This window comes from Thermobia domestica, chromosome 4, assembly GCF_964235325.1.
Source record: "Thermobia domestica chromosome 4, izTheDome1.hap1.1, whole genome shotgun sequence".
NCBI classification, from domain to species: Eukaryota; Metazoa; Arthropoda; class Insecta; order Zygentoma; family Lepismatidae; genus Thermobia; species Thermobia domestica.
In genome coordinates, this window is record NC_137457.1 from 190,687,118 (window position 1) to 190,700,923 (window position 13,806).

Genomic DNA, 13,806 nt, shown 5'->3' on the forward strand with positions numbered 1-13,806 from the left:
GTGCAGTATATAGGACTTATCGCATACATGGCTAGTGGGTTAAAGTTGATCCTCGATGTTTGCAAGCGAGTTATCCATTAAGGAAGGTTTTCTTTGCGAAATTGATAACACAATTTGTGATTTCGAACCTCCGAGTCTCATACCATGGTTCAGACTAAATGAGTGAAATATTGGTTTGTACCATTTCTTAACAGTGAGTAAGACTTGGGAATGGTTAAAATTTGAAATTCCATTACTCTTATAGCTTTTGTGTAGTTGAGATGGTATTGTTAAAAAATAATTATGCTTCTTTGTATTCTGACTGAACTAAGATTGACATTCATAACGTAATAGTTTCTTACAATTAAAATTCTCAGTCGATTTGTGGATGTTATATAAGGAAGTATTCTTCATTGAATGTGCTTGGGGCAATTACAATGATAGCCGAGCAAACGTAGAGGCACGTGAATTCAAGGCTTTTCTCTGCATAAATTACTCTGATTTTATTTTCCTGAGGACGTAGCTAAGAACGTGAAATTCAGCTGCAACGAATAATAGTGAAAGATGAATAGTTTCTCTGTGTTCATTGTATATTTAGTTGAAAGGGTGCAATAATTATTTTCTTTTTTCCTATAAAAATGGTATAAGAACTGTACATTTATTGCATGCTCAGCTGGGAAGGAGACAAAAATACTTTTACATGTATTAGAATGACTAATTGTATTAACAAGCACATGACAAAGTTACGCAGGAAGAACTTTCATTTTTTCTACTCAAAAATCACATAATATAATACACCATTCAGCATCTAGCGTGATGGAGCTTGTGCACATGTGTTCACTTTTTTCTTAAGTTTTAAACATTCCAACGTACTTAAGCTAAATTCTGATCTTTTCAGGTACCAAGCAGTAAATAATATTTTATCACAGATTCTAATTATAGGGTTGCAATAGGGTTGAGCGTATTCTATGTCACTCTTCAGGCTTGGAGAACTAGAATCACAAACACACTCTAACGGTGATGAAGGTTTTGGGATACAAATGTCTGGACTATGACCTACAGGCCCTATAACTGATTAAACATTTGGATAAACTACCTTCTTTTTTCTAGCATTGAGGCCAACAGTTTCACAACAGTAGAAGTAACAATCGTCAGTAAGATTCTTCGGTCCCTAAAAACAATAGGAATTTTAAAAAATATATACACCTGATTTCCTTCTTCCAATATCCCAAAGATTCAATAAAAGAACGACACACTTTATATGGAGCCGATTATTTTAATTGGTCACCAAGTTGTATAGGAAAACTAGAATCAATTACCGATTTTGCTGGATTAAATTAAGAAAAAGATAGTAATATGTTTCGTTAGTCAGTCACTTTTTACTATCACTGAAGCCGTCCTTGGTATTGGTCCTTTTCGATTAATTTCATATATCCCCTCTCCTCCTCATATTGCGGGCAACGGTATCGAAACCGACATTGTTCACCACAGCGATAACGAGAAGTATGAATTCGACACTGATATTGCTCATTTTAATCATATATAGCCCTTACCCCCACAATTTTGCGGTTCGGATTTAAATTGCATCAGATGTATTACTGTTCATCTCAGGGACCTCAAAAACTATAGATTCTATAATAAGATCGTTTTTTTTTTCGAACATTTGAGAATGGTTTTCCCTCCTTTATGTTCTATCATCAAAGTTAATAGATAAATACCATTCAGGGCCCTGAACTCATCTATGTTGAAAATTTCATCGAGATCGGTGAGGTGCTTCTAGTATAAAGTGACATGGACAGTCACTTTCATTTTTACTTTTTGTATACATCTCCTCCTTACCTCCCCTTCCCCTCAATTAAGTTGCACCGTCAAAGTTAAATGGCAAACATTATCCCAAGTCCGAACGTCATCTATGTCGAAAATGCTATCGAGAAAGGTTGGATGGTAGAAGAGTTTTTAAGTTATATATATATTTTTCGAATCTGTCCCCTTTCCCCCCCAAACCCTAAGGTCTACCGTCAAAGTGATATGATAAAAACCGCCCCATATTGAAAATTTAACTAATATCAGCCCTGTACTTAATGCGTGATGCAGTCACTTTTATTTTTATTCTTTTTACTTATGTGTCCCTCTCTCCCAAACCTACGTTGCTCTGTAAAAGTGAAATATGTCCCAGGCCCAAACCTTATCTATGTTGGTAGTTTGATCAAGATAGGTCTGGCGGCTCAAGAGTTAATAAGTTTCATTTATTTTTATAGATATCTCCCCTCACCTCTTAAGTTCTACCGATAATGTGATAAGATAAACACTACCTCAGGTCGGAAATTCATTTCTGTTGATTTTTTTATGCTCGCTCGGGAGGTTTAACCGTGATGATATCACAAAAAGTCACTTTTATTTTTACTTTAATTTTACATATATCTTTCTCTCCCTCCACCTTGATTGCACTGGAAAGTGAAATGAAGAGAACACTCATGCCCGAACTTTATTTATGTCAAAATTTGATCGAGGTCGGGCGGGTGGTTCAAGAGTTATTATGTCTAATTTATTTTTATATATTTCTCCCCTTACACTACTCGTAAGTTCTAAGTTAGTATGATAGGATAAAAACCACCTCTCGTCTGAACCTCATCTAAGTTGAAAATTTGATTAGAATCATGAATGAATGACTCAAAATGAATCTTTGAGTTTTACGTCCCACGCATATGCCGGTTAGGCTAAAGGAGACGGTGATGATGAGTAATGAATGGAAATGGTGGAATGAAGAAAGTGGGAGGAAACGGGAGAACCCCGAGAAAACCCAAGCACACGGCGTTTGTCCACCACAAATTTCACTTGGCAGGGCCTGGGATCGAACCCGGGACCCCAAGCACCAGAGGAAAACGCTCTACCACAGATCTGGATTAGAATCAGTCGGGTCGTTTAAACGTGATGAAGTCACAAAGACAGTCACTTCTATTTTCACTTTTTGACATATATCTCCCCTCCAATCCTCTTCGTTACACTGTAAAAGTGAAATGAACAAAACATCCCAGGACCGAACCTGGTTAAAGTCGATAAAGAAAAGTGAAAGGAGGAATTTAAAATGTAAATTAGAGCTACTAATAAATATCGACAATGGTGTGAAAGAAGAGATTCAAAAAAAATCTGACGGATAGGAGATATGATTGAAAATATACAGAATAACTGGGGAAAAGTTAGACAGATTCTATTGGCCCACTCGACACTAAAATTGGCAGGATGGAAAGAGCACCGAGAAAACCCTGGATAACTGAAACGATGCTTAAGAAGATGGAGGAACGCAGAAGTACGAAGAAAACACGGATATCAAGGAATTTCAGAAGGAAAACGGACAAACTAAAGACAAGTACGTGGAGCAAATATGTGAACAAATATTGGAACTTCAACGGCCGCGGCAGATATGAACTGATGTAACAGAATTCACAAGAATTAGGAGGAAAAGCTAACAAAGTTTACGAAAGTTCAGCATTGAATATCAACAAGTTAATGTAACCAATGACCATCAAAGAATCCTTACAGTTTCGGAGGATTATATAAAAGATCTGTATGATCAGAAAAATCGCCAGAAAAATATTGCCATAAAAGGAGAGGAACAGGTGGATGATGATGAAAGAGGACACAATATAATGAAAAGTTTAGTAGTACAAGCAATCAAAAACATGCGAAGCAGAAAGGACACTGGAGACGACGACATGCAAGTAGATTTGCTCAAGGGATTAGGAGACATTGCAATGAAAGTAATGACCTCACTTTTTAACAAGATCTACCTGAGTGGAAAATGGACAAAGGGTATTCTCAATGTTGCAATGATTGCATTGCCAAAGGAAAATCAAGCAATAAAGTACACCAAAGAACCATTAGTCTGATTTCCCACATTGGAAAGATCATTGCAAGCATATTGAACAGGCGGCTGGAAAGTAAGATATATGCGAGGTAACATCAATTTGGATACCGGAAAGGAAAAGGTACCATAGATAGGATGAAAATGATGATTAGTGAGAATTATATCAGAAAAATTCTTCATTTAAAGGAAGAGTTATGTTTGTGCTTCATCGACTGATTTAAAGCTTTCGACCGAGTCAATTAGACGAAACTTCTGGATATACCTAATGAAATCGAAGTAAACTAGAGAGATCGACTTCTGTTGAAAACCTGATTATAGGACAAGGAATGAAATTGCGCTTGAATGAAGGAAAAAGCAATAGTGTGGAAATTAAAAGAGGAGTGATACAAGGATTATTATTGAACCCAAATTATTCAACAGATCATTAACAGGATCAGGTTTTCAGATGATACTGTTATAATAGCTGAAACCGAAGGAGGACTACAGAAGATGATAGAAAAATAGTTGACACTGGAAAACTTTGTGGAAAAGAAAAAACATCGAAAAGTCGAAATTCTTAAGAATATCCTGTGGAAACATTCCATTACGGATCAGAGCAGAACAAAGGGAAATTGAAGGAGTCAATAATGTCAAGTATTTCGGAAGTATTTTCACGAGAGACGCTTAACTTTTACTATACCCACTTAAACGCTTCTTTGCTCAACATATTGAGAAACTAAGATTTTAAAATGCTATTGGTACCGGCAGAACTAACCATCCAGCACATGGATACATCATTACTAGAAAATATTTATCTCAAACCAGAAGGCAGAAAGTTGTTAAGAAATTCTTTCTTTCTCGGCTTTGGTTTGTGTAGATTCCAGATTTAGTATTTAAGAATTGATGTGTCATCAATAGCACGAATTTGAACGAGTCTTCCTTGGTTTGGGACACATAAAGTATTATATATGGTGCGTCAGCGTTCACAGTAGGATATTAAAAACACACTATCAGGCAGTAACTGTATTTATTTATTACGTTAATTATATAATTAACGTTGTCTCAATTAATAGTTAAAAGTATACCATTTACTAATGTGTAAGTCATTGTCCATTGCGTGAATATCTTTTTGAATATAACTCCTGTCAAATTATGCTCACTCTGGACACCACATTCATCTAGTCAACGTTAGAAGCTTTCCGTATACCCTGGGACATTGCCGACGGCAGTTCTGACACGATTCTTCAACTCCGAAATGCTGGCACAACGTGTTTGGAATACTTCTTGTTTAATTAGCCAGAAAGAAAAAAGTCTCTACATGATAGATCAGGTGAGCGCAGCAGACAGAAAATGTCACCAAAAGGGGAAGTTAATATACTAGAAAATGTCTGTCGCAAGAAATCCATGCAAATTCTGGCTGTGTGCGAGCCCACTCCGACTTAGTGGCGACATTAGTGGTAAGTAAAACAACAACAACAACAACAATAATAATAATAATAATAATAAATGTTGTGGCACGGCAATATCTTCCTCAATTCTTCTTCAAACGTAATGATTGTAACGCCATATCTCCCTTACAAACAAAATATTAGCAATTTATATCGAGAGAACGGGAAATTGTAGAGTGATGGGAGCAACGTTGGGCAGTATGCACTGATAGTACTCAGAAAAATAAGCGATTTCAATGCAAAATGAAAGAAGAGTCACTGTCATGGGTAGTCATGGGGCCACGGCAGAGCCCTCTTTAGAATAACATATATCGAGAGAACAGGAGGTGATAGTGGGATGAGACCAACGTTGGACACCGTGCATCCATAAGGCGCATCGAAAAATATTAGGGGGGACCAGCCAGCCTTACTTATTTCCACATAGTAATATAAAATTATATTGTCGAAAAACACACACGAGTTGGGTAGTAATATTTCATGTTATTATTATTATTATTATTATTATTATTATTATTATTATTATTAATATTATTATTATTATTATTATCGACAGCGTCTTTTGATTACGTGAGCAAGTTTGACATGAAACCAAAGAGAAGATCCATCATTCGTAGAGAGAATGAGAATAGCCAGTTACATTAACTGTGAACGACGGCGAAAAATACGAAAAGAGTGACTACCTGTAACGAAAAGAAACAATACTTCCTCTCAAATGGATAAAAAAATCAAGCAGAGATAGATTCGAACTCGCATGGACGGCGCGAAAAGCCAGTTCATTGTCCACTTTTTTTAACTGAGTCACCGAACGTGTTTCAGTAACTTACTTATTGCTAATTTTACTTGCTTCACTCGTTTAACTTGCTTTTTCTAATAACTTACTACGACAGGGACACAAACACAGCAACATCGAAAACAGTTAAAAATCATAGATGCTATCCCGCCGTGAATCGAACCCGGGACACTATACATCAAAGGCGCACGTGCTATTCACTAGACCAGCGCGGAGGGCAACGCTCACTCTCTGTGTTGTTAGGGATTACGACCACTGTATTGCCAGCTATCACTTCTGTGGGTTGTATACTATGATCACATGTTTCTTCTTTGCTGGAAGAGTTAAACCTACATTCTATGTAATACATGAGGAATTTAGACCTACATGCTCTTCATATAATGTAATAAAAGGGTCATGCTGGGAATAGAAAAAGAACATTCCTTGGACAAAACGGAAACCATTGGCATCAGAAATATTTATCTATGAGGCATGCGCAGTAGTATATTTCACAATAGTTACTGTTTAGTTCAGTAAACGAAGAAGGGGGTATAAAAAAGCAAGTATGTTGCGTCAACGAGACCGAACAGAGTTGACAGAGGCGGAAGCAGATGTGTAGTAAAACAACAACTTGGTTAAATTGATAATTGGTTCTTTATTCTATAGTAGATCGTATCACAACTTTACGGGAGAGCAGAGGAAGACTTACTAACGCTTTCATATAGTAAGCTTTAGTAACGCGATCATATAGACACAAATGGATGTAACTGTGAGTACTACAACTTGGATTTAACGAAAGCCGTTTAGGTATTCAGTGATTTACAGGGTTGCATAAGACACAAAAAGTGAAGACACAATACAATTCCTCATACCTCAGCTTCCAATAGCTAGATACATGCAATTTCTGGTTAGATACTGAAACTGCTGTCGGATTTTAATACATGACGTATTGCAGGATACAAAATGCTTTGCATCACTTGTTTGTTTGTAGACAGCTACTAGCTTAGGTTCTGAAACTTTGTGTATAAACTAGGGATAGCCAATTCCGGAATTATTACTTTTCGGACTCCCGAAAGTAGAACCGGACAAATTCCGGAATTCGGAAAATTCCGATTTTGGAATAATTCCGGAATTCGGAAAAATCCGGAATTTAGAAATTTCTGATTTCGTTAACATTCCGGAATTCGGAACAATCCGGACTTTTTTGAAATCCGGAGTTTTTCTCAACTCCGGAATTTTCTAAATTCCGGATTCTTCCCGAGTTCCGGAATTTTTCTGAATTAGGGAGTTTAACTGAATTCCATAATTTTCAGAAATCCGGAAAGTGAAAATTCCGCTTCCGAAAAATGAATTTATTTTGGTTAATATTAATCGTGGCGGAAATAAGTCTTTGACAAGGTAATGGCGACTGCTTTGAAAGAATGGGGAGTATGAGAACTCAATCTGTCATATTTGTAGTTTCGTGTGCAGGAAAAACAAACTTGTAAACCAACGGCTAAAGAACAACTCAAGTTATTAATGTAAACTTTGCCGACATCATAAAAGAAATACGAAAGACATTTTGAATCGGAGAAATATAAGATACAAGTTTGCAAGCGGAGACAGAGAAATCTAACGTAACCAGACTAAAGACGAATCGTTTACCGAGTAGCGATTGCGGTTGAGTGGTCAAGGTGCTTGTGCGTATGCACGTTACAATTACTATTTTTTTACTTTAGGATTTTTGATGACGATTGATCAACGATGACATACGTTTTGTTATATTCAGATATTTGAATACTCAGATGTTTCAATATTTAAACTATCAAATCTTCAGGAATAATAATAAACTAATAATAATTATTATTATCTCGTAGAAGTTTAAAAGCTAGAAGCTAATTATCGCTCAGGTTAGACCATTAAAAGCAGAACCGTGATATTTGGAAAGAATATTTCGGCTTGGTTTTATGTTGCTCACGAGAAGAGGGATTTCCCATCCTGTTTCTAAAACAAACAAAATAACATGAGAATTAACATTTTACATTCGAGACAGGTCAAGGCTAACTCAAAATTTTCGTCTCTCTTTGGAGATGAGAATCGAGACGAGACGAAAAGTATCGTAAACATTTCCCGTCTTTTCTCGATTCTCGAAATAATGTATGTCCATTCTTTAAGTAACAATTGCCCTGTAGACTGAATCTCACAGGCTATTTCGTTACATTATATTTCAGAGCTCATTCAATTATGCTCTGTTGCTATCGACTCTCGAAGCAAGAAAAATTAACTCGCATATTTTTATTAAACTCATAATTAATTTTTAGTGATAATCTTAGCAGTTGGCAACTATGCGAGTGCTTTTATAATACATGCCATCTCTTCGACGCCAAAAACTGACTTTTCTTGTGAATATGTGTGTGTGCAGAACAATAGTCCTTTGTCTGAAAGATGTTGGAATTTCTTTCTGCGTAGTTGTGTGGAACATTCGTGACAGTGCTGTGTCATGCCACGTTTCCAGTTATTCCTAAGGTCAGTCGTGATTGGACAATTTCTCAATTATCAGCCAATAAGGAACAGTGTTATGTCCAGAGCATACTTGCTCATCGCGTGCATTGTTGTGACAAGAAAGTGCGCCAAGTAATCGGGCGGAAGTGGGTGAAAAGAGAAACACGCGTTCCCAGCGTGAAGGATGGCGTATCTGTAAAATCTTGTTTTAAATGAACAGTTCTACGTTTAAAAGTAAAGTAAAAGCAATTCTAATATACTAATATATACATATTGATTGATATTAGCGCCCGATATTAACTAGAAGCATATTCAGAAAGTTGAATCTTTGGGACATCGCATCAGCGTCATCGATATGCAGTAGCCACAGAACGATACCAACGATAAGATCCCACACCAGAAGAGCATTTGTAAGTAGTTTTGAAACGTATATTGAAGGAAGTTACAAGGAACTAATATTAGGGCTATCCCAGAAATATTATTGACGGGAGGAAATCATACGACGAGATATAGTGATTTCTTTCTTTTATCGGTGATTAGTACGCCAGTTTCATAGTCATATAATAACAGTCATATATATAAAAAAGTAACGATAGTCAGTCACTAGTGATGAGCACGTGCACGTAAGAATTACCGTTTTCATGTAAATAATTACATATTTGTATAATCATTTAGCTAGATAGGGAACTATTAAAAAAAAGAGTACTCAACTATTTTATATATGTGAATCTTGTTTTTACTGTGTGTTTAATGTGAATGTTACCGATTTCCTTTCTTGAATGTTTCCGATCTCGTACGTAATAGTTGTCTATGTTTTAATCCGTATGTATGTTAATATTAAGATTTGTTGCGAGGCTTATTTCATGTAAGATAAACTATTTTGTTTCATAGGTAAATATCAGTGTTTGAAAGCAAACTCCCGGTGTTTCAATTAGTTGATTTTTCTACAAGTGTTAATACCTAACGCGAGATTTTAGGTTGCGGCACATACTTAATTTTAATATTCAAGTAGTGGACTATACCTCGCGGTATTCAGTGACAAGCATAGGAAGAAGATAAAATTAGTATTTGTTTTATGTTTTTGATTTTTTTTAATAGGATACTTCGTACGCAACCAACAACGTTGCGACCGATCTTGTCGTTCGAGTAGTCCCAAGCTTGAACGAAGGTCGGCAAAGCATGTTTATGCGTCCGAGTGAAGGAGATGATTGATAAGATTCGGAAGTGCAAGGCGAAATCGCGTGACCTCCTTCACCAAGTGATAGCATAATTAATTGGTGTTTCCGCCCGGGAGACCTTTATAATAGCGCAGCCAATTTTGCTTTCATTTTTGTACCGGTAACAAAAAAAGTGAATTTTTTGTATTACTAATAGCAAGTGTGTTCCATCTTTAATAGTTGTGTGTGTATTGGTTGTGTATTCATTATATTTATGTCCTTTTAGAGAAGCATTTAGCTGCATTTAGAGTGAATTATTAGTTTACCTTAGAGAAATTATTAGCTTTCTTTTTTTTGACTATTGGTTGATAAGATTGTGCAAAATGTCGGAGCCTGAGGAATTTAAGAATATGCTTACTGCATTATTTGAGAAACAGTCAGATTAAGTTAATGATACAATTGCTAGTTTGAAAATAGAACAGATGGAAAGTGTAGCTAGTTTAAACGATGATATTGTTAGTTTAAAATAAAATCGTCGCGAGTTTGAAGGAAGAACAGATGGAAAGTGTAGTGGGTTTAAAGGAAAGCATTGTTAGTTTGAAGCAAGAACAGGTAGAAAGCGTCGTTAGTTTGAGGGAAAATTTAGAAAGTAAATTAGAACAGGTTAGTAATGATGTTTTACAAACCAATAACGCCGTCGTTAAGATTACTACACATATTCAGACTATGGAAGAGAAAATAGAGGAATATAAAAATGAGTGTAGGGCGAATTATGAGTCCGTGCAGGCGCAGATTGAGAATTGTAGGGCCGAACTCGTACAGGATAGTACGAACAATCAAGAGAAGTTTAAGGAAGCAAAGGATAGGCAGATGCTATTAGAATTTAACATCAATAGACATCATTCCCAGGTAGAAGATCAAATTTCTGAATTTCGGGTAACGATCGACGCCCACCGTGCACTTATGAGAGAAGCAATGACCGGTTTACAGGAGTATTAAGAAATTAAAAAAGGAGTCGCCGAAAATAAAGATGATATTGCACAAATCGCGACGCGAGTAAATAGATTAGAGTCTCATACCGTCCAGTCTATTCAGTAAGTAATTCAACAAGTACATAGCATCCCCACACGATCGGTTGTAAAGTCGGAAGTAAATCAGGAGGTAAACGATCGTGTTTTAAAATTAGAGCAGGGGGTAAATAATTTGAGAAATAATCAGTTTAACCTCAGTTCTGATCCTTTCACGCGTGAGACTGATGAGAATAGTGAATATGAAAGTGGTAGTGAGGGCTACGAATCGGGTCATTCGAACAGTAAGGAAAAGGATAATACACCTATTATGAAAATATGTAAACTTCGACGCCGTATTACAATCCAGGAAATACGAGATTTACCGACATATAGTGGAATGCCAGATAAAGAAACCCCTCGCTCATATTTACGCGATTTGCAACATAAATTAGACTTATTGAACGTGCATGAGGATGCAGTGTTGCCAGTATTACCGAGTTTTTTTTTTACAGAATTCGTGTTTAGAGTGGTTTCGAACTCGGCAACATTTCTTCACGACTTTTAAAGAATTTAGTCATGCTTTATTTAGCGCGTTTGAATAGGAAGCTATTGTAGTGAGCAGACTGACCGTCTTACGGAATACTTCGTTCGACCCAAGAGTACACAGTTCAGTTTTGGAATTTGCAACCACTTAATATCGCGCATTAAGTGATCTTTATCCAGAAAGCACGCCGGCGAAAATATTAGCCAGCATCGTGCCTACATTACCATACAAATACAGAGAAATATTCGCGTTTTATCCGTGCACAGATTTTGCGCAATTCATTGCTAGTGTTAAACGTCTTGAATCTTTACGACTACCTAACGAAAAAGGTTATAGGCGCGAGGGTAATAATTACGAGAACCGAAACAAACCATATCAGGCAGTCCGGATACAATACAGTAGGTCAACTAGAGAGAGGCCCAACAACGATAATAGTAATGCTCAAAAGAGCAGAAATTTAGAACAAGCCAACTTCGGAAGAAACGATCGAGAGAATAGGCGTGGACAACACTTTACGAATGATGCACGTACAAATAGTTGAACGATCGAACAGCGGCCCTAGACAACAATACAATAATAACAACAACAGTAACTTTGGGAATCGTAACAATTGGCGAAGGGGAAATAACCGCAATAACACTAACAACAGACGTGGTTTCAATTTTCACTCGAGTAACGAACGGCAGAATTGGCGAGAGCGCACGCCTGAGCGAGACGGTGGGCACACGTCCGATCATAATCAGCAGGGAAACTAAGATCCGATGGGCACGAAGGGGTCGCGTCCATCGAGAGTAGTTCATCCATAAATTCCCCGAATATCATACGAGTTAGGAATTATACGTTAACCACCGATGATGGATTAGACAGTGATGGAAGGAGCGATGTGGAGGAAGACAGCGAAGAGAGAGAACTTGTCACAGCTTATGACCGGGATTATTCCGCGTACATAGAACTAAAGTTAATGACATTTCCGTCAAAACACTCCTCGATACGGGAGCAGACGCTTTGCTAATTTCATACGAATTTTGGAAAGAAATAAGTAAGGATATTTCCGCGCCCAGGTTACAATCAGCTGACGACGTCCTTTTGGTTGATTATAGTGGCCGTTTCAAGAGAAAGTGCAAGGGTAAAACTACAGTGCCAGTTCAAATTGATATATTGACGTTTTCGCTCGAGTTGTACGTGGTGCAAGATTTAAATGAACGTTTCATTCTGGGTGTTAATGCTCTTTCGCAATTACAGAGTATTGTTGATTTCAGTCAAGGAACGTTTTCGCTGGAACATGAAAATATTAGGGTTGTTATATCTTTATTTAACGTCCGGGTAAAATCAGCTTTGGAGGATAGTAATGAGGAACCAAATGATAGCAGTGACGTTGTAGAACACCAGTACATTAATCGCGTTGAGATTAGTAAGAGAGAAACTTTTCAAAAACAGGTTGCCACGGATGAACAAATTATTAATGCAGTTCAGAAAGCAGATGGGTTAACTCAGCCCCAGCGAAATCAGCTTTTAGATTTGTTATTCAAATATAGAGAAATATTCACTAATTACCCCGGGAAGTGTAAAGAATTTGTATATAAGGCAGAAATTAATACTACAAAAGCATTAGTGAGAAAACAATACCCCATACCTTACAAGGCCATCCAATTTGTTAGAAACGAGCTTCAAAAATTATAACAGTTGCAAATTATAAAACCAAGTCAGAGTATACACAGTTACCCGATTTTGGTAGTACCCACAAAGAATAATCAGTTTCGTCTATGTATCGATTTACGTATGGTGAATAGGCACTCCGTATTACGACAAGTTAGGCCCGAGCGCATCGAAGACTTACTCGCGAAATTGCAAGGAAAAAAATTACCACGGTCATTGATTTAGAACAGAGTTATCTACAAACTGAATTACATCAAGTTTCTCAACCATATTTTGCCTTTAATTTTGAAGGCTTATGTTACCAATATCAACGACTGGCATTTGGATATCGAAACGGATCATCCGCCTTGAACGCGATGATGGCATATGTTTTAGGGCCCGAATTACATAGTAAAATCATCTGATACGTCGATGACAAGTTAGTAATAACCAATAGTTTTGAAGAACATTTACAATTATTAGCAGAAATATTACAGAAATTTAAAGAACATGGTATCACGTTAAACATTGACAAATGTTTGTTTTGCGCTAAGGAAGTTCCGTTCTTAGGCTATGTAGTTAGCAAGGAAGGGATACGTAAAGACGAACGTAATATAGCAGTCGTTCGAGATTTACCAAAACAAATCAATATCAAAACTTTACGTTCAGTGTTAGGGTTGTTCTCTTGGTCCAGGTTGTTTGTTCCTAACTTCGCTATGAAAGCCGCCCGGTTATACGATTTGTTGAGAGAGAAAAAGAAATGGCAATGGAATGAACAATGCGAAATAGCTTTTAATCAAATTAAGCAGGATATTTGTAACAATATCATGTTAGCTCATCAAGATTTTACAAAGGACTTTTACCTGCAATCCGATGCCGCGCAATGTGGAATAGGAAGTGTTCTCTGGCAGAAACATGGTTATGGAAAACGTATAATAC